The sequence below is a fragment of the Carassius gibelio genome, chromosome A8 (assembly GCF_023724105.1).
Source record: "Carassius gibelio isolate Cgi1373 ecotype wild population from Czech Republic chromosome A8, carGib1.2-hapl.c, whole genome shotgun sequence".
NCBI classification, from domain to species: domain Eukaryota; kingdom Metazoa; phylum Chordata; class Actinopteri; order Cypriniformes; family Cyprinidae; genus Carassius; species Carassius gibelio.
Window position 1 is genome coordinate 21,171,813 of NC_068378.1, and position 14,799 is coordinate 21,186,611.

The 14,799-nt window shown below is 36.6% G+C and overlaps 2 long non-coding RNA genes across 14 annotated transcripts; one reads left to right on the forward strand and one right to left on the reverse strand.

Annotated features, from left to right (window-relative positions):
• Nucleotides 1-2,462: 2,462 nt before the first annotated feature.
• Nucleotides 2,463-5,496, reverse strand: LOC128018852 (uncharacterized). 2 transcript variants are annotated; one of them, XR_008185008.1, is made up of 3 exons: nucleotides 4,094-5,496; nucleotides 3,121-3,936; nucleotides 2,463-2,485 (listed from the first exon to the last, which is right to left on the reverse strand). It is a non-coding gene; the product is annotated as an uncharacterized LOC128018852 (long non-coding RNA). The 2 variants fall into 2 exon arrangements; XR_008185007.1 differs by lacking the exon at nucleotides 2,463-2,485 and having other exon boundaries at nucleotides 2,950-3,936; nucleotides 4,094-4,186; nucleotides 4,609-5,496.
• A 2,989-nt stretch (nucleotides 5,497-8,485) lies between these two features.
• Nucleotides 8,486-13,018, forward strand: LOC128018850 (uncharacterized). 12 transcript variants are annotated; one of them, XR_008185001.1, is made up of 6 exons: nucleotides 8,486-8,800; nucleotides 9,129-9,292; nucleotides 9,877-10,204; nucleotides 10,369-10,696; nucleotides 11,281-11,608; nucleotides 11,773-13,017. It is a non-coding gene; the product is annotated as an uncharacterized LOC128018850 (long non-coding RNA). The 12 variants fall into 12 exon arrangements; XR_008185005.1 differs by lacking the exon at nucleotides 8,486-8,800 and adding an exon at nucleotides 8,935-8,964; XR_008184999.1 differs by lacking the exon at nucleotides 8,486-8,800 and having other exon boundaries at nucleotides 8,940-9,292; nucleotides 10,369-10,532; nucleotides 11,773-13,018.
• The last annotated feature ends 1,781 nt before the right edge of the window (nucleotides 13,019-14,799 follow it).

The following is a 14,799-nucleotide window of genomic DNA, read 5'->3' on the forward strand; positions in this document are numbered from 1 at the left end:
GTGAGATTAATCTAGATTAAAAAAATTAATCTATGCCCACCTCTATTATATATATATATATATATATATATATATATATATATATATATATATATATATATATATATATATATATATGTTTATGTATATGTGCATGTATATATATATATATATATATATATACATATATATATATACACACACACACATATATATATATATATATATATATATATATATATACATATACATATATATACATACATACATATATATATATATATATATATATATATATATATATATATATATATATATATATATATATATATATATATATATATATATATATAAATATTAGGGCTGAGACGATTCCTCGAGTTACTCGATTACAAAAATTCCTCGAGGCAAAAACTCTGCCTCGAAGCCTCGTTAAATTCCTATGACGCGCACTATACGCGCGGCGCAGGGATTTGACTGTGTCACACGGACCGTTTATTCACACGGACCTTTTGAATTTAGTTGGCGCGATGGCGGAGAATAGATCTATAAATAAACGGCAGAAATTGTCTAAAGTGTGGGATCATTACACACTTAATAAATAAGAGAACAAGGTGCAGTGTCTCTACTGCAAAATAGAGCTGGCATACCACAACAGCACATCTTCCATGATTCAGCATCTGAACAGAAGACATCCACTCTATGCTGTTTCACCAAGCATCGCTGAAACAAGGTAAGTTAACGTAGTCTAAGCCTATTGATGTTCGCTGATTTTAATCCCATACTGCATTTGTAGCGATGTCGTGATGCGGTTTGACTAGATATGATGTTTAACTTTGATGACGTTTTAAAGTAGTAAACGTAACTATCACGTTCAATTGCAAGAGAGTATAGCCTAAAAAAAGAACCCCTTCACACACACACAAACTAACAACATTACGTAACTGTTACGTAACTGCGACGTAATCTGGTGACCAAAGTTTCGTCGTGGCGACGTAACTAGTTACGTCGTGGCAACCGGAAAAGTGAAAGGTGCGTATACGTCGCCACAACGTAACTTTGTGACGTTGCCAGTAAGTAACTGCGACGTCGTGGCAACGTCGCGTCGGTGGTCGTGTGCTGGTAATCAGTTGGTCATTTTTTTATAATTATTCTATGGGCGGACATGCAGCAATTGAACCTAATTTATGTCCTCATATGCCCAAACTAATTTAAAAGGATGTTTCAGCAGCTGTGAATGATGAATACTCAAAATGAATTCAGTTAATTTATTAACAAGCAAATATGAACAATAATACACCCAAGATTATTAATAAAAACAGGATATACAGCGACATATGAATGAAAGCATTCAGCCCAAACAGAAGCACATAGATTGAGATATATTAATAATAAATACATTTCCATATATTTAAATATCTATACCCTTCTGTAAGCATCCAGGGTCAAAACATTATGCACAAACATGCAAGTCTTAGTAAGCACTCAGCACATTGCATTTAAATATTATCATTAACAATGCACACATTCATCAACTAATCACAAGCTCCCACAATAATACATCAGCTAATCACACCCTTAACCAAACCACTACAAATAATTCATTGAAAATAATATGCAATAGCTTATGAACAGATGTATTATACCAAATCAAGTTTAATGAATCTCACACCTATCATACAGCATTATGGCCAGTACACACTGCCACAAAAATATATCTAAATATATATATAATATATCTTACTTTCTCTATTCTTTCAATATTCAAGTGTTCGTGTCCCTGAGTAATATCTGCATCCCCCGAAGTCTGAAGAGCTGAAGAACACAATATGCTAGTAGACAGCAATCCTCGTGAGAGAGAGGTCTGGTGTGGAGGGTGGATCTGGAACTGACTTATCTGACTTATATCACCCTGGAGCCCAAGACCGGTTGCCCACTGAAGCTAAGCAGGGCTGAGCCTGGTCAGTACCTGGATGGGAGACCTCCTGAGAAAACTAGGTTGCTGCTGGAAGAGGTGCTAGTGAGGCCAGCAGGGGGTGCTCACCCTGTGGTCTGTGTGGGTCCTAGCGCCCCAGTGTAGTGATGGGGACACTATACTGTCAACAAGCACCGTCCTTCGGATGAGACGTTAAACCGAGGTCCTGACTCTCTGTGGTCATTAAAAATCCCAGGATGTCTTTCGTAAAGAGTAGAGGTGTGACCTCGGCATCCTGGCTAAATTCGCCCATTGGCCTCTGACCATCATGGCCTCCTAACAATCCCCATATCTGCTGATTGGCTTCATCACTCTGTCTCCTCTCCACCAGTAAGCTGGTGTGTGGTGGGCGTTCTGGCGCACTATGGCTGCCGTCGCATCATCCAGGTGGATGCTGCACACTGGTGGTGGATGAGGAGATACCCCCTGACTATGTAAGCGCTTTGAGTGTCTAGAAAAAAAGCGCTATATAAATGTAAAGAATTATTATTATTATTATTATAGAATTATTATCTGTCTTCACAAACTGCCCTGAAATACAATTCAAACATTAACAATGATTGTTATAAATGTAATGTAAGGATCTTACATTCATAATGCTCATTTTGGAAATATAGTTAATCTCAGTAATATGCAGCATGCACGATACAAGGAAGTGGTCAGTAACTACACTTTGAGGTATGATATCTATATCAGTAAGGCTACCTTTAAGAAAAAAATAAAATGAATAAATTAAGTTGTGTTATGCATTCAAATAGTTAGACATGCTAAAATACAGAATTTGTTAACAATAATAATAAAAAATAATATGCTGGGGAAAAAAAATAAACATTTCATAGGGCCCTAAACATGTTTTTTTTTTTTTTTTTTACTTTTAATAAATTGATGTGAAAATGCATGTTCAACGAAAAAGGATTAGAGAAAAATGAAATATTGATTTTATCATTGAGGATTTCTTTAAAAAAAACACCTCCGACACGACCAGTCTGATGGGGCTCATGCTTATAACAGTAGTTTGGTGGAGTTTAGACTAATGCTAAATCAAAAATGCCTATCAAAATTAACACTGGAACAAACACAATCTTTATTGATTGGACAGCACAAGTACTTCTATTTGAGCGTGTAGAACAAAATTCATCATAGCAGTTATTTGAGAATTGGCTTACTAGTCATATGGAGCGACGTGTCCTGGAGATGTTGTCCAACAGGAGATCTAAAAAGCCTAGGACGCTCCCAGAAAAGATCCCAATTATTAACAAAAAGCAGTTTCTGTTCTTTACACCATGACAATAACCATTCGTTTAAAGCAAAAAGTCTGCTGAACCTTTCATGTCCTCGTCTATATATGGGAAGTGGTCCTGACACGATGATCATCATGCAGGTGATGTGCTGTGCACCGTCTCGATCAGGCTCCTGAAGTCTCTCTTCAGTGTCTCCGTCTGCCGCAGCATTGTGTCGTTAACGCCGGCGTGAAGCATTTCCACTCCGATGCTCCCCTCACCCTTCAGGATCACGGGAATCTGTGTAGAAATATCAAGAACATGAGCACCAGGGAAGCAGTGAGTGTGGACTTTACCTTCAGCTAACATAGCACGAACGTGCCGGATGATGGAGTCTCCGATGATCACAACGTTGTGTTCTGTCTCACCAAGTGGAGCGAATCGGGTTCTGGTGGAGATCCTGAAGACCGGAGGCGGTGGATGGAGAGAGGTCGTCGCCCAGGGCCTGGTTCATGTCTTACACTGTTAAATACGGTGAAGGACAGCTGGGAAGATCGTGTCTTGGGTACACCGGGCCTTTGCAGAGAACCACACAGAGTAGAGGTGGTAGGAGGGTTAGCTGTATACTTACCCTGGACTTATGAGCATCAACCCCTGAATATTTCCAGCACAGCTCTCCACTTGCTCATCTGGGCCTGCTTCTCCACGATATCGTGGAACTGTTTCTTCACGGCCTCCAGCTCCTTATTAGAAATAAACAAACTAGTGAGGGGAAATGCAGAAAAGAAAAAAAAGTAATATGGAAAACATACAAAAACATCTTAAGATACCGGAATTCACATGTTTAGATTTTAAAGATGCATGATGATATATTGTAAAAAATAAATATGAAGTTATTTAATAAGCTCTCTCGGATCACCTGTGTTTTCTATCTCTGTCAGCAGCTCCCATTAGACATTTTCTTGGAACTTCCCTTCTGTTTTAGAGGGTTTTTAAGACACTCCTGAAATCACTGTAAAAAATGTTTTATCAATATTTGTTTACAATGATAAATCAGAACAAGCTTGAAACAGTGGTTTGAAATAGTTTCAGCCCATTTTAGACCGCAAGTGACGTCACTGATAGACTCTACAGTGCAGACTTTTAGGTTAAATTAATTAGCTTAACTTTACTTCATTTATCTATTGACAAATTACCATCAAAAACATTTACAAAGCAATCAAAACCGATCCTTTACGCATAAGATGTAATTAAAAGCCCAAACTTTCATTAATAAGAGCTCAAATCTATTATGCTATAACGTTAATTATGTTTCTATGCTAGCGTAATACTTGATAGCAGACATTTCAAGAAAAATACCATAATCACAGAGGTATAAATATTAATAAAAAGTACTTAAAGTAGACTGTGGATAATATTAACGTGTTACTTAACAAATCTGTCGCAGTTGTTGGTCTTTTCTTTGGTATAACAGACGAGAAACAGAAAAAATGTCAGACGAGTCCTCTCCTCTCCAGCAGCTGATGTGTACGCGGTTGCCATGGTAACTCAACGGCTAGAAGGCCAATAAAAACAATAAAATAATAAAAAAAGGTTTTAGCGACGTTAGACTTTTGTTTTTACTTTGTTTTATACATTTTATCAACCCACTTATTTATTATAAATTGTAAGACTCGCCTCAGAAAGCTAAATTCTCCTGTCAGACACAGTTGAAGTGAAAAGTGCGTCAAACAAACGCGCTGTCCTTCTGATACAACAGTCTCTGCTGCAGATGAGATGATGAGCCAGTCTGTGTCATTATTTCACGTTATAACTCCATACGAGATAGAAAGTTTCACAACTCTTTTCTTGTCAATACTGTGCGCGCGGTGCGTCAGTTGTGGAAGCGCGCGACTCTATGTCACGTCATTAAAAGCTTAAAAGCATGTCCATATTCTGACTTGTTGAAAATAAACATATTTTATCTTTAAGGAACGTTTAATCTTGTGTCTGAAGTTTAATCACACTTTTTAAATAGCTCTATACTCAGAGAGCATATAAAGAACGTACAAAAAATATTGTAATGATATTACGTGCATACGACGTTGTAGTTACGTTGCCAGTAAGTCATGAAGTTACCAATATATTACCAACAGAGGACCTGTCTGGGACGTTCTTGGTTATCTGGTCACGTTGGAAGGACGTACTGACGACGTTGCGAGTTGGTAATGTGATGGTAATAAAATTACGGGAATGCGACGTCGTAGTTACGTTGTCAATTGGTAAGTCATGGAATTACCAAAAATTACCAGTACGTTACGTAACTGTTACGTCGTGTGTTAGCAGGGACACGCACGCACGCACACACACGTACATTTTGATGTTTGTTTTGAGATTACAGCTTATTAAGTTGGCTTGAAAAAGCCAACTTACTGATCTACTATTTAATCTTATTATTATTATGTTGGCTTGGCAACAAGCCAACATACTGTTATGCTATTTAAACTTCTTCTTTTTCCTCTTTTTCTTATTATTATTTTTCTGACAGAAATTCTAAACGCTACTCCTCCTAGGGCTTTAAAGCCACAAGCCCCAAACTCGGCAGACACCTGCGGGAAAGAGCGGTGCTGGTTGCTATATCTTTTCAGACGGATCAGACTTAAAGTTTTTTTTTAATTAATTTTTAAATGTAAAAATTGTCTGAGAAAAATTGCGCCCCTACAGTTGCAATGAGATTTAGGGGAGGGGAGCAGTCAGACGAGAGAAGAATCGCTGCTGCTCAGCTCAGGCTGTCTACACGGAGCTGACAACAAGCGAATTCATTCCTATTTAAGACATTTTAAAAACGCTATTGCACGCAATCCACACGTTAGAACACACCAAGAGCTAAATTGAGATGTTTCTGAACTATTTAAAGTAATAACATGATATATTCGCGGCAGCCAACTGCTCGCGAGCTGGCGATGTATTTCTCTGAACACTTGAAGTCCACATTTACAGCCTTTCACATTAAAACACTGCAGCGAAACGGCACAAAACAATTTGAATAATATATTAAATGGTTTTAAAGTAGTTTTGGCCACTGTCACGCTGGTCTTAGCTGGTTTCTAACTGAATCATCAGGCGGAACGTCACAGTGAGCTCGCGCTTCAGCCCCGCGCTGCGGGAAACAACTGAGCAGCTGATGGCGCGTGTGCACGAGTAAAACACTGCAGCGAAACGGCACAAAACAATTAGAATAATATATTAAATGGTTTTAAAGTAGTTTTGGCCACTGTCACGCTGGTCTTAGCTGGTTTCTAACTGAATCATCAGGCGGAACGTCACAGTGAGCTCGCGCTTCAGCCCCGCGCTGCGGGAAACTGAACTGAGCAGCTGATGGCGCGTGTGCACGAGAGAGAGCCGCGCGTATCGCGGACAGGGACAGCAACACTGAACAGAGCTGTCGTTCAGGACGTTCACTTCCTCCTGGACCTGAACGAACAAATTCAAATCGCAGTTTAAATAAACAGAAAAAAGAGCGAAAAGCAAAAGAGCTCAATTCAGCAGCGCGGTGTTCTGGTGTTCAGGGAGCAAGCAGAGACGCGTCTCAAAGTCTTCTTGCTTTTGTACCGACAACAAATACATACAAAATATGTCGAAATACCCGTGTTGGAAAGTGTGTTCGAATAAGTATGTGGTTATGTCTTAAGTGAAAGTAAAGATTTGCAAAAAAAAAAATCGGATGTGTATCATCATAATGGATGCGTTTGTCTCTTAAAGGGACCGCGCCTTTATTTACTAGCTCTGCTGTCAGAGTCTTTAATGTATGAAAATGAAAGTAAATCACTCACTGCTCTTGACTGAATTACCTTGTAGTACAAGAATTTATCCAAAGTCAATCCAAAAATCAGATAGAATTGTTTTACTAGTGGGTGCAGGCCACTAGTTCATTTATGTAAGTGAGTATGGCAAAATAGTGATCTGTGAAATATTATACCCACTAATTCTTCATACAGTAGGCTACCAGTGAAATTGATTTAAAAAAATAATAATTAAGGACCTGCCCATGTTTTGCTTAAGTGTTTCTTTCTTTAATTGTTAATGCAACCTTTTCACACCACAGACTGAACCAAATGAAGCATTTCTTGCTTGGTAACTGTTCAACAAAGTATTGATAGTTGTGTAAATATTGTCATACTGACAGTCTGAAGTTTTGGTTGATTCCATTACATATCTTTTTATCAAAGTTATCCGAAATTATCAAGATGAATTTGTTCTGAGTTATTGTCATATATTATTACCAGTTTCTAAACTACAGCAAATAAACTGTGATTATGTGAGAAATGTTGAAGGTGTCTGAATACATTTTGGTTTGATTGTGTATTTTATCTTACAGTGAAGACTATGCAGTACTATTTTACATTAACAAAAACAAACTTAAAAAAATGTAAACATTATGTAAATAGCACAAATAAATAAATAGAATGAACATACAGTACAAATTAAATAAACTGTGATTATGTGAGAAATGTTGAAGGTGTCTGAATACATTTTGGTTTGATTGTGTATTTTATCTTACAGTGAAGACTATGCAGTACTATTTTACATTAACAAAAACAAACTTAAAAAAATGTAAACATTATGTAAATAGCACAAATAAATAAATAGAATGAACATACAGTACAAATTAAACAATTTTAAACAGTGTGTAACTGCATCATCTATACAAACCATTGTGCTTGGACCCCTTATGATCTCCTTGATTTAAAATGCATTGTTTCAGTAATCTTGTGTGTCGTTGCCCACAATGCGACGGTGGCAGGACTGTGAAATACATACACGAGAAAAATAGGCATGACTTATTTCACATCCAGCTAGACAACCCTGTCATAGCTGTTATCATAGCCCAGGCTTTTTATTAAAAAAATAAAACAGCAAGGGAGCATGGAAAAAGACTGTTGCAGGTGTATTTTTTATGGCATTATTATTTGTATTAATTTTGCAGCGGGGCAACTCAATGTTGGGCACACAAGTACTTTGGCTCTTTTGCTCCATGGCCAAGATGGCCAAGCCAACATCAAAGTTAGTTCACTAACTTTTAATTCTAGTTATTATTATTATTCTTCTGAGCCAAATTTTAAACACTATCTCCTCCTAGAGCTTTCAAGCTAGAACCACCAAACTCGGGTCAGACCTTCAGACTGGTCTGACTCGGGTTGCTATATCTTTTCCAACTGATTCTGCTTATGGTTTTCGTAAACCAGACTACCAAAACCACCTTAAATCCCATAGACTTTCATTGCGGGGGTACAAACTTTTGAAAAATAAGGCTTATAATATATTTAAGCTGTCTACTACCAGGGCAAACCTTAAAAACTCTCTACTGAGAATACAGCTAAAACCAGCCTAAGCTGATCAGTTGTTTTGGCTAGTCTCCCAAACTGGTTTTTAAGTGGTTTTGACCACTCTCACGCTGGTCTTAGCTGGGTTTTAGCTGGTTTTTACTGAATCCACTGTTTTTACCTGGTTTTTGCCAGATTCGCATAGAAACATGCTAACAACATGCTAGTTACTCACTAATCAGACTAGAAACATACTTCTAACAAGTTTTAAAGTGGTTTTGGCCACTGTCACGCTGGCCTTAGCTGGTCTTAGCTGGTTTTAGGTGGTTTTCTTTACTGAATCAACTGGTTTTAGCTAGATTATCATAGAAACATGTTAATGCCATGTTAGTAACTTGCTAATCAGACTAGAAACATACTTCTAACATGGTTTAAAGTGGTTTTGGCCACTGTCAAGCTGGTTTTAGCTGGTCTTAGCTGGTTTAAGGTGGTTTTCTTTAATGAATCAACTGGTTTTAGCTAGATTATCATAAAAACATATTAACAACATGTTAGTAATTTGCTAATCAGTCTAGAAACATACTTCTAACATGGTTTAAAGTGGTTTTGGCCACTGTCAAGCTGGCTTTAGCTGGTCTTAGCTGGTTTTAGGTGGTTTTCTTTACTGAATCAACTGGTTTTAGCTAGATTATCATAGAAACATGTTAACAACATGTTAGTAACTTGATAATCAGACTAGAAACATACTTCTAACATGGTTTAAAGTGGTTTTGGCCACTGTCAAGCTGGCTTTAGCTGGTCTTAGCTGGTTTTAGGTGGTTTTCTTTACTGAATCAACTGGTTTTAACTAGATTATCATAGAAACATGTTAATAACATGCTAGTAACTTGCTAATCAGACTAGAAACATACTTCTAACATGGTTTAAAGTGGTTTTGGCCACTGTCAAGCTGGTCTTAGCTGGTTTCTAACTGAATCAACTGGTTTTAGCTCGATTATCATAGAAACATGTTAACAACATGTTAGTAACTTGATAATCATGTCAAAAACATGCTTTTAACATGGTTTTAAAGTAGTTTTGGCCACTGTCACGCTGGTCTTAGCTGGTTTCTAACTGAATCAACTGGTTTTACCTGGATTAGCATAGAAACATGTTAGTCACTTGCTAGCCATGCTAGCCACATGCTAGTCACATTTTAATCATGCTAGCAACATGCTAGTTGTATACTAATCATTCTAAAAACATGCTAGAGACATACTAGCAACATGCTAATCATGCTACAAACATGCTAACGACATGCTAGTCACTTGCTAATCAGACTAGAAACATACTTCTAACATGGTTTAAAGTGGTTTTGGCCACTGTCAAGCTGGTTTTAGCTGGTCTTAGCTGGTTTAAGGTGGTTTTCTTTAATGAATCAACTGGTTTTAGCTAGATTATCATAAAAACATATTAACAACATGTTAGTAATTTGCTAATCAGTCTAGAAACATACTTCTAACATGGTTTAAAGTGGTTTTGGCCACTGTCAAGCTGGCTTTAGCTGGTCTTAGCTGGTTTTAGGTGGTTTTCTTTACTGAATCAACTGGTTTTAGCTAGATTATCATAGAAACATGTTAACAACATGTTAGTAACTTGATAATCAGACTAGAAACATACTTCTAACATGGTTTAAAGTGGTTTTGGCCACTGTCAAGCTGGCTTTAGCTGGTCTTAGCTGGTTTTAGGTGGTTTTCTTTACTGAATCAACTGGTTTTAACTAGATTATCATAGAAACATGTTAATAACATGCTAGTAACTTGCTAATCAGACTAGTAACATACTTCTAACATGGTTTAAAGTGGTTTTGGCCACTGTCAAGCTGGTTTTAGCTGGTCTTAGCTGGTTTAAGGTGGTTTTCTTTAATGAATCAACTGGTTTTAGCTAGATTATCATAAAAACATATTAACAACATGTTAGTAATTTGCTAATCAGTCTAGAAACATACTTCTAACATGGTTTAAAGTGGTTTTGGCCACTGTCAAGCTGGCTTTAGCTGGTCTTAGCTGGTTTTAGGTGGTTTTCTTTACTGAATCAACTGGTTTTAGCTAGATTATCATAGAAACATGTTAACAACATGTTAGTAACTTGATAATCAGACTAGAAACATACTTCTAACATGGTTTAAAGTGGTTTTGGCCACTGTCAAGCTGGCTTTAGCTGGTCTTAGCTGGTTTTAGGTGGTTTTCTTTACTGAATCAACTGGTTTTAACTAGATTATCATAGAAACATGTTAATAACATGCTAGTAACTTGCTAATCAGACTAGAAACATACTTCTAACATGGTTTAAAGTGGTTTTGGCCACTGTCAAGCTGGTCTTAGCTGGTTTCTAACTGAATCAACTGGTTTTAGCTCGATTATCATAGAAACATGTTAACAACATGTTAGTAACTTGATAATCATGTCAAAAACATGCTTTTAACATGGTTTTAAAGTAGTTTTGGCCACTGTCACGCTGGTCTTAGCTGGTTTCTAACTGAATCAACTGGTTTTACCTGGATTAGCATAGAAACATGTTAGTCACTTGCTAGCCATGCTAGCCACATGCTAGTCACATTTTAATCATGCTAGCAACATGCTAGTTGTATACTAATCATTCTAAAAACATGCTAGAGACATACTAGCAACATGCTAATCATGCTACAAACATGCTAACGACATGCTAGTCACTTGCTAATCAGACTAGAAACATACTTCTAACATGGTTTAAAGTGGTTTTGGCCACTGTCAAGCTGGTTTTAGCTGGTCTTAGCTGGTTTAAGGTGGTTTTCTTTAATGAATCAACTGGTTTTAGCTAGATTATCATAAAAACATATTAACAACATGTTAGTAATTTGCTAATCAGTCTAGAAACATACTTCTAACATGGTTTAAAGTGGTTTTGGCCACTGTCAAGCTGGCTTTAGCTGGTCTTAGCTGGTTTTAGGTGGTTTTCTTTACTGAATCAACTGGTTTTAGCTAGATTATCATAGAAACATGTTAACAACATGTTAGTAACTTGATAATCAGACTAGAAACATACTTCTAACATGGTTTAAAGTGGTTTTGGCCACTGTCAAGCTGGCTTTAGCTGGTCTTAGCTGGTTTTAGGTGGTTTTCTTTACTGAATCAACTGGTTTTAACTAGATTATCATAGAAACATGTTAATAACATGCTAGTAACTTGCTAATCAGACTAGTAACATACTTCTAACATGGTTTAAAGTGGTTTTGGCCACTGTCAAGCTGGTTTTAGCTGGTCTTAGCTGGTTTAAGGTGGTTTTCTTTAATGAATCAACTGGTTTTAGCTAGATTATCATAAAAACATATTAACAACATGTTAGTAATTTGCTAATCAGTCTAGAAACATACTTCTAACATGGTTTAAAGTGGTTTTGGCCACTGTCAAGCTGGCTTTAGCTGGTCTTAGCTGGTTTTAGGTGGTTTTCTTTACTGAATCAACTGGTTTTAGCTAGATTATCATAGAAACATGTTAACAACATGTTAGTAACTTGATAATCAGACTAGAAACATACTTCTAACATGGTTTAAAGTGGTTTTGGCCACTGTCAAGCTGGCTTTAGCTGGTCTTAGCTGGTTTTAGGTGGTTTTCTTTACTGAATCAACTGGTTTTAACTAGATTATCATAGAAACATGTTAATAACATGCTAGTAACTTGCTAATCAGACTAGAAACATACTTCTAACATGGTTTAAAGTGGTTTTGGCCACTGTCAAGCTGGTCTTAGCTGGTTTCTAACTGAATCAACTGGTTTTAGCTCGATTATCATAGAAACATGTTAACAACATGTTAGTAACTTGATAATCATGTCAAAAACATGCTTTTAACATGGTTTTAAAGTAGTTTTGGCCACTGTCACGCTGGTCTTAGCTGGTTTCTAACTGAATCAACTGGTTTTACCTGGATTAGCATAGAAACATGTTAGTCACTTGCTAGCCATGCTAGCCACATGCTAGTCACATTTTAATCATGCTAGCAACATGCTAGTTGTATACTAATCATTCTAAAAACATGCTAGAGACATACTAGCAACATGCTAATCATGCTACAAACATGCTAACGACATGCTAGTCACTTGCTAATCATGTTAATAAAATGCTAGCAACATGAAAATCATGCTAGAGACATGCTAGCCACATGCTTATCATGCTACTAAAATGTTAACAACATGCTAATCATGCTACAAACATGCTAGCAACATGCTAATCATGCTAGCAAAATGTTAGCGACATGCTAGCAACATGCTAATCATGCTAGAAACATGCTAACAACATGCTAGAGACATGCTAGCCACATGCTAATCATGCTAGAAACATGTTAGCAACATGCTAATCATGCTACAAACATGTTAGCAACATGCTAATCATGCTACAAACATGCTAGCAACATGCTAATCATGCTAGCAAAATGTTAGCGACATGCTAGCAACATGCTAATCATGCTAGAAACATGCTAACAACATGCTAGAGACATGCTAGCCACATGATAATCATGCTAGAAACATGTTAGCAACATGCTAATCATGCTACAAACATGTTAGCAACATGCTAATCATGCTACAAACATGCTAGCAACATGCTAATCATGCTAGCAAAATGTTAGCGACATGCTAGCAACATGCTAATCATGCTAGAAACATGCTAACAACATGCTAGAGACATGCTAGCCACATGCTAATCATGCTACTAAAATGTTAACAACATGCTAATCATGCTACAAACATGCTAGCAACATGCTAATCATGCTAGCAAAATGTTAGCGACATGCTAGCAACATGCTAATCATGCTAGAAACATGCTAACAACATGCTAGCCACATGCTAATCATGCTAGAAACATGTAAGCAACATGCTAATCATGCTACAAACATGCTAGCAACATGCTAATCATGCTAGCAAAATGTTAGCGACATGCTAGAAACATGCTAATCATGCTAGAAACATGCTAACAACATGCTAGCCACATGCTAATCATGCTAGAAACATGCTAGCAACATGCTATTCATGGTAGAAACATGCTAGCAACATGCTAATCATGCTAGCAAAATGTTAGTTACATGCTAACAACATGCTAATCATGCTACAAAAATGCTAGCAACATGCTAGCAACATGCTAATCATACTAGAAACATGTTAGCAAAATGCTAATAATGCTACAAACATGCTAGCGACATGCATTCTACAAACATGCTAGTAATCATGCTACAAACATATTAGCAACATGCTAATCATGCTAACAAAATGCTAGCGAAATGTTAACAACATGCTAATCATTCTACAAACATGCTAGTGGAATGCTAGCAACATGCTAATCATGCTAGCAAAATGCTAGCAAAATGCTAATCATGCTACAAACATGCTAACGACATGCTAGTCACTTGCTAATCATGTTAATAAAATGCTAGCAACATGAAAATCATGCTAGAGACATGTTAGCCACATGCTAATCATGCTACTAAAATGTTAACAACATGCTAATCATGCTACAAACATGCTAGCAACATGCTAATCATGCTAGCAAAATGTTAGCGAAATGCTAGCAACATGCTAATCATGCTAGAAACATGCTAGTCACATGCTAGAAACATGCTAGCAAAATGCTAATCATGCTAAAATCATGCTCTCAACATGCTAGAAACATGTTAACAACTTTGCTAATCATGCTAACGACATGGTAGTCACTTGCTTATAATGCTAGTAATATGTTAATCACTTTCTTTTTTAAACTTCTTAACTTTTCAAACTTTTACATTTTTAAAACTTTTTAAGCTTTTCAAACTTTCTACATTTTTCTAACTTTCTGGCCAGGCTTTTTCAAGCCAACTTAAAGTTTGAAAACAAACTTTACTATCTAGTTATTTATAATTGTTTTATTTACATAATTTTTTTATACATTTTATACATTGTGTACCTGTTTGGCTTGATATTTTATATTCATTTTTTGTTCTCAGGTTAACTAAACTACATTTGCAGAAGGTGCAATCCTTTTTTTGTAATGTTGTGTATTAAGAAGACAAAAAACTAAGTTTATATTCATATTAGTTTTACAATACATGTTATACATGTTACAGTAAGTTCACTTAACTGTACATTGTTCTATAATTGTTGGCAATGCCAACTTGGCACTTAACTTTTGGAGCCAAACTTTTGGACTTGGAAATAAATACCTCTGTTGAGAAATAAAAGCCAAATGCTTGTTCATTTTACAGCCACATAATTTTTGTTATGCATTATTTGTTCAAAAACACACACAAATCGTTTTATCCGATTACTCGATTAATCGA